Source organism: Mirounga angustirostris, unplaced genomic scaffold (genome assembly GCF_029215605.1).
Source record: "Mirounga angustirostris isolate CCGP_5_RB_7025 unplaced genomic scaffold, mMirAng1.0.hap1 SCAF_15, whole genome shotgun sequence".
Classification (NCBI taxonomy): Eukaryota; Metazoa; Chordata; class Mammalia; order Carnivora; family Phocidae; genus Mirounga; species Mirounga angustirostris.
In genome coordinates this window covers 34,025,521-34,032,316 of record NW_026991723.1, presented here as the reverse complement: position 1 = coordinate 34,032,316, position 6,796 = coordinate 34,025,521, and positions in this window count along the sequence as shown.

The window sequence follows — 6,796 nt, the reverse complement described above, 5'->3', positions numbered from 1 at the left end:
CTGCTTGTCCATCTCTCAGCCTTGAGCTGAGGCCTCCCTTGTCCACTAGTATACCACCTACCCACCCTGACCCCCTACATCAAGTTTACAAGAAGCCACGAGTGACAACTTGATGGACCAAAATTAATACTGTACAGAGGCCAGCAGCCACCTGATTAGTTACCCCTAAAATTCTCCTCACAGGCCAAAAAATTCTAGAAAGATCTTTCTTTTCTCCTGGGAAGTGAGGGCAAACTTTTCAAAAATGGTTACACTGTAGTCCATGAGACAGCAAACAGATGGAATGGGAGAGGGATAGTTCAGAGGAGAGTCTTGTTCCTTCTTGTAAAATGTAAACACAAAATTCTTCAAAGAAGGCTTTCACCTGTTGAAGAGTTGGTCTCATTGGGGTAACTTCAAAGGCAGAAAAGAGAATGTGCTATTAAGTTGGCAAAAGGGGGGAAAACACCAGAATTTCTTTTCTTCATTCATACACTGAAGAAGAGCATATGGCCATCTAGTCAGCAGCTTTGTGTGCATGGGCACATTAATCTAATTCTGAAATTCAATTTCCTCCTCTGTATAAAGAGAAATGGCATCTACTTTGCAATATAGTAGATACTATTATCTTTTATAATAGAGTTCAAGAAGTGGTTCTTTGACTCTCCACCAGCAGGATTGCCAAGGATTAGGTCCCGAACAAACAAGCATATCGTAGGAGCAAATTCTTTCCAAAAGTCTTTACTCTTAAAAAAACGCTTATTTCCCCCCCCAACTGCTAAATGCAATATTATTATACCATTCTCCTTGTTGATCCTACCATGGCTTGTTTCACTTGGGAAACTTTCAGAATTGAAAATGTGGTCAAAGCACCAAATGGATTTTTCTGCCCCTATGCCTTCCAGAATGATGGATTGCGATGGTTAAGTTCTCTTAAGTTTACCACAGTTTTGAACCTGAGCTCAAACTGAACAGGGTGTTTGATGATGTCACAGCCATGCCCACTTTTGATTCCATTGCAAGTACTTTTGTTCAAATTTGTGAATATTAATGAATATACATTCCAACTTTCATTACAAAAAGATGTATTTAATAATCTATCAATTATTTTCCCTCCATCTGCTTACTTGGGGGTTGGATTTCACTGCTCTAAGCCAATTATGAACCCACTGTGACATGAGTTTACTTTAAGCTGTGGCTCAGATCTCAGCTGTGGCTGTCCAAGTAATTTCTAGCTATTTTGAACATGGAAACCAGAGTTCAGACTATGTCCCAAAGGCTTCTGCCTATCCCTTCTCACTCCTTAAATCCTGACATTTTGATATATATATATATATATATAATATATATATATATATATATTATATTTATATAATATATATATATATATATTATATATATATATATATATTATATTTATATAATAGCACCCTTTCCCAAGGATATAAAGCACACTCCACAGCCTCCTATGGAGTGATAGAATGGACAAATGATCAATATTTCTGGCTAAGCCTGTTTCATTCTCATAATTCTTCTTAACTCAAGGCTTCAGATAACCACTTACCAATCAGTTGGCATGTGAGAGAAAGCCCACGTGCTACTGCTACTTGAGAAAGAACATGGCATTTTACCACTGTCTGGAGCAAAAGAATGAGAAGGCTTTCCAATAGAAACCTTTAATTCCAGAGCTAAGTAATGACTACTTTCAATGTCTTTATCTCTCTTATCCAGCCACTCAGAAGCATGTGTATATGAACGTGTACATTTGCACACATGCATACACACACAACATGTGGCCAAATATCCTGTACACTACCTCTTGAAGTGTACTGGGAGAAGGAGAGATCAGCCCTGTGAAAAGTCAAAGCTGTGTTCAATGGCTTGGTCCAACTATGCTCAGCCAGCTCATCATGGGTGATTATGTTCTCATTTCCACCCTCAGACTGCAAAAGGAGAAAGGTCAGCTAGTCTGGGATCCCTTACACAGCTGTTATAGATGTTTATGGAAGAATACGATATACCAAATCTTTCCCAGAAGTTAAAAAAAAAAAAAAAAGACTTGTGAATGGGATACTGAAAGCTCTAAATTAGTGGCAGTGAGAGAACAGACTTTTTTTTTGTTAACTGACCCAGAACATTGAATTGATTATGTAATTTAACATCACTGTTCTATTTGATAGCTGCCTATTAATACTGTACCCTCCTACATTATAGTCAATTGCAAACTCTAGAAATGGAAGAACATATTTATTTTGCTTGGAATTTGTAATTTTCTGCCATCTGAACTATTAGTAATTTGTAATTTCTTTCTCCAAGGGGAGCCTATTACCCCAGGAGAAATGATGTTCACCCTTATTTGAATCATACAATCTTAAACTCTTCTTTTTACATTCCCTGCTGCAAGCAGATATGGAATTCAAGGAGCTCAAAAATGTGCCCCTATTTAGAGGTATGCTTTCTAGCTTTGGAAAAGATTGTGCCCTACTCAGACTCACTGTCCTCTATCTCAGGGAAAATCAGGAAGCCACAGAAGAGGAACTTGTGGTAGAGCCACCATCAGCTGACAAATAGAGGACAATGAGCTACAAAGAGGGTACAGACTAATCAAAAATGCTTGTTGAAAATGCAGATTCTCGGTCCCCACTTCAGATCAACTGAGTCAGAATATCCAATCCAGATGATTCTCAGGCTCAGTAAATTTGAGAATGATATTCACCTAGAGATGTAATACCTAGAGAAGGACGTGGAAAATGGGATAAGAATATTTTGCTCAATAAAGAGCATTTTCAATCCTCCCCCTGGTATGATATATCATTCTCAGCAGAGTCCTATTTGAGGTAATCTCACACCCACTATGGTTTTTCTTTCAAACATCAAGACAGTATGTGAGTCTATATCCCAGCCTACCTTAGTTTCCCTCAGACCCTCTAAATTAAACTCAAAATTCAAATAATGTTTGAGCCCCTGTAAGGATGATCTTTCTCCAGGTGATTATATACTATGTTGTCTGAGTCCATGAGGATATTATTTCTTGCCTTTACTTATTCTTTTAAAAAAATTTGAACACTATTACACAAATCCCTGCTGGTATTTTCCACTGTGGGTATTATCCTTCCATATTCCATTTCAGCCAGTGATGACGGCTGGGACCTGACCCCAGGCAGAGCTCTCCAAAGAACATACCAGCCAAATTATGCGTCCAAAATTCCCAGTAACAGTTGAAAAGAGCCAAGGAGGCCAGGTGCTGGGCAGGAGGATATTTTAGGCTTGGCTGATGGTCCAAATTGGATCCTTCCTCTCTTAGCAGAACTATCCATTAAGAAAGAGTGTCTTGTATCTCTCTCCCTATCCTCCCATATCCCCTTTCCCTGACTCTACACTCCTCCCCTTTCTTTTGAATTGTATGAAATTATTTTTGTACCATGTAAAACACTGCACATATGTAATCGCTTGACTGATATGAAAAATCTGTGTCAGAAAGGAAGGACTGGTGATGCTTCCTTTTTTTTTCTTTTTTGCCTTGGTAAAGACTATGGCACATTGGATGAACAGTGGGGACAGGAAGCGTTGATGAGTTATACACAGATCTAAGAAGTGAAAGTAGTTCTAAGATAATTATCAAACTCAGATGTTAGGAACAGAGCATTCAAATGTCTTCAGTATTAGGGCATCAGCATAGGTAAAACGTCATCAGTATAGGAAAAGCCAGCCTCCATTTTCCCAGTCCTGAGAGCTTTTCTAGAGAGTACAAGAATCCTCCTTTGTCTTCCATATTCTACCATGTCCTTGAGCCCAATCAACTTATTACAACAATGTGCTTTCCCCTGTCCCCTTTCTCTTCCTCTCCACAACCACAATTTCAGCTCAGGTCCTCATGAACTCTTGGATTCTCTTGATAGTTCTTACTTGCTGAATGAAATAGTCTCTGCTCTCTCTGCCTCTGATATAATGCCCTCCAGTTCACACTGCTGCCAGGATGATTTCTTTTAACAGTTCTTTTCATGTTCAGCCTAAACACCTTAGATGACTCTCCCCTGGATCAAAGGAAATAGTCTAAACTATTTAGACCTTCATCAAGTTCCAAAATAACTTTTCGGATTTATCTAATAAGATCCTTCTGCACACCCTATGTTCCTGCATATCCAACATCTTAGTCTTTCTAAAAATGCTGTTCCTTTTTATGCTTTCATAGCTCTTTCTCTCCTGAATGCCCTTCTCACCCTTGCAAGCATTTTGCAATGTATATACTCCTTAAGGTCCAGATGAAAAATCACTTCTTCTGCTATGTTTCCCTGATTTCCTTGGTAAGAATTCTTCCTTGGTAAGAATTGCTCTGGACTACTGTACCATCTATTTTCCCATCTACTGCAATACATTTTATATTATAGTTGTTTGGTTTTCTGTCTGTCTGCTAGACTGTAAGCTCCTACAGGTTAGGGATGAGCTTGTTCATACTTGTACAAGCAACAGTGTCCAGTACTATACCTTGTCCATAGAACAGCTCAGTGCATGCTAGCTTGTAATAAATGAATGATTCATGCTAAAGTAGGGAGATATTCTCCACTCCTGCATAACTGAGCTGGAATCTCCACTTTTACAGAAAGTCTGTAAGATGGAAAGGGAGAGGTAAGCCCAAAGTTGAAGGCAGTAGAAATTTTTGAAAGACACCTGCCCTTCAAGGCCCATCTTTCATTACTCTCTATAACACCTACACAAAGACCCTCTTCTGTGGTCTTTCTCACCTCCTTTCTCACTTCCGGCTTCTGTACTTCTTTCATATTCTTATTATAGTTGCACATAGCTTCTTGGAAGTGGTTTCATTAAAATATATTTTATAATACATTTGCTGGTCCAGTAGCACTTTCTTGCATCCAGCTATGTCAGATAAGCACTGAAAGACTTTTATTTTTCTCAATTAAGAAAAGCTGCAACTCCAGAGACAACCGAGAGGCTTCTGGGTCTACCCGGGATGTAGTAACATTATGACAAAAAATGACACCATTGCTATGCCTTGGCACCAGGTATTCATGTGGGTATACTGAAACCCTGAGCCTGAACCAGGGAAACTTCTGCAGCAAGTAAATCCCCTGGACAGTTCTAGACCCTGAAGATCAACTAGAAGATTTACCTTCAAAACTGAAGTAAAAGAGCAAAAAGTTGAAAGATCCAGGAGCAAAATTACTGCAATAGACAAATTTTTCTAGTTCTAGCCCTCGTCGCCTCCTAAGGAGGTTGGGTAACATTAAGTACAGGACTCTTGCTTCTGCTAGGGATCATGAGGGATTGGGTACTAGAGTCTGGGGAAAGAACTGGGGAATACTTTTCATAATAGAAAGCAAAGAACTAGGAGTTCCCAGATAGCAATTCATATAGGAAGAAAAGAGGGAAAAAAGGGAGAGGAAGAAAGGTAAGGGTATTAGAATGTGGTGGAAGACCATGTTCTTTGTCATGTGAGAAAATTTTGTGTGGAAATTCACGGGTGTTCTAAATTTCTCTCTTCAAGTTGAAAACAAAAGAATTCGAGTTGCTATTTACAGGTACCAGTGCTAAAGAGAGAGAAGCCAAGGGCCTGGACAAATCTTGCCATAAAGGTCAAGAAACTTGAACCTCAGCCATATGAAAACCCCTGTTTAATCTGAAAAAATGATGGACTTGATAAATTATTGCTAGTGTCCTTGAAGCACCAAACAGTGTGATAATTTGTATTCCTTATAAGGGAAAAGAAAGAGAGAGAGAGATTCTATAAGTTTATTTTTAAAATCTTGTTTCTTTCCCAAAATATTATTCATATTTACCATTTTGTAATAGTTCTTTTAGCAAATGAGAAGTCCATAGAGTGCAAGGAAGAACTGGGATTGGATGTTCTTCTTTCAGTCATCTTGACTTAAAAATGGAGTCTCTCACCTTGTTCCTTGGAAGGAAAGGAGAAAAGCTCATGGCTTTACTGTTACTGCTATCTTTTTGTCTGCTTCTCCTAATGTAGGGGAAATAAGCCTCAGCTGTTAGACTATTTGAAACAAAGACAGAAACTTTCCTAGCAGAGACCTAACAAGTCAGCATAGAATATATCTTATTACTTGATATACTCAAGTCAAAAAATAAAGATACTTTGTTGGAAAAAAAGAAAAAAACAAAAACACTTTGAGTCTACCTCAGAGATCTTAAATATTTGTTCACATCTATAAGAAAAGAGGCAACAAATTAATTTAGGGCCTGGCAAGAAGCGAGTCTCCCTTGTTATTTTGTCATGAGTGATCTTCAGCAGGCCATGGAGGATTCACCAGACATTTTGGGAGGGCTTTGGATTCTTTACATCCTGGAATTGAATCAAGCAAGTCTAGAAATCTTTAGGAGAAAGGGTCCCAGTTGACATCTAGGTTACATGAAGATTAAGGAGACATGAAAGACAGGCAATTATGACAAAAGAAGAGAAAAGGGGGCAAATTGCAATCATTAGCCAGTGATATAAACAAATTAATGTAATATGAGAGAGTGATAGATAAAGGGGAGTTTCAGAGATAGAAGATAATAAGATTTGGGAAGGGATTTGAAGGTCAAAGGTAAGATTTTGACATGTATCCCTTGTTTCTCCAGACCTCGCTGGCCTTTGGGACATTTGAGTAATTGTGTGCTAAGCTCCTTCCCAATTTGGCTGTTGCTACAGCAGAGCCCTGTCCTCTCTTTTTCTTGTGAGCCTTAGATCCTCAAGGCCCCCTGGGTGGTTGTACTCAGCCTTCCTCCAAAGACAGCAGGGAGTCTTTCTTCTGACCAAACAAGTGCGAGATGGGCTTTGAACAGCAACTGTAGCTTTTTAGGT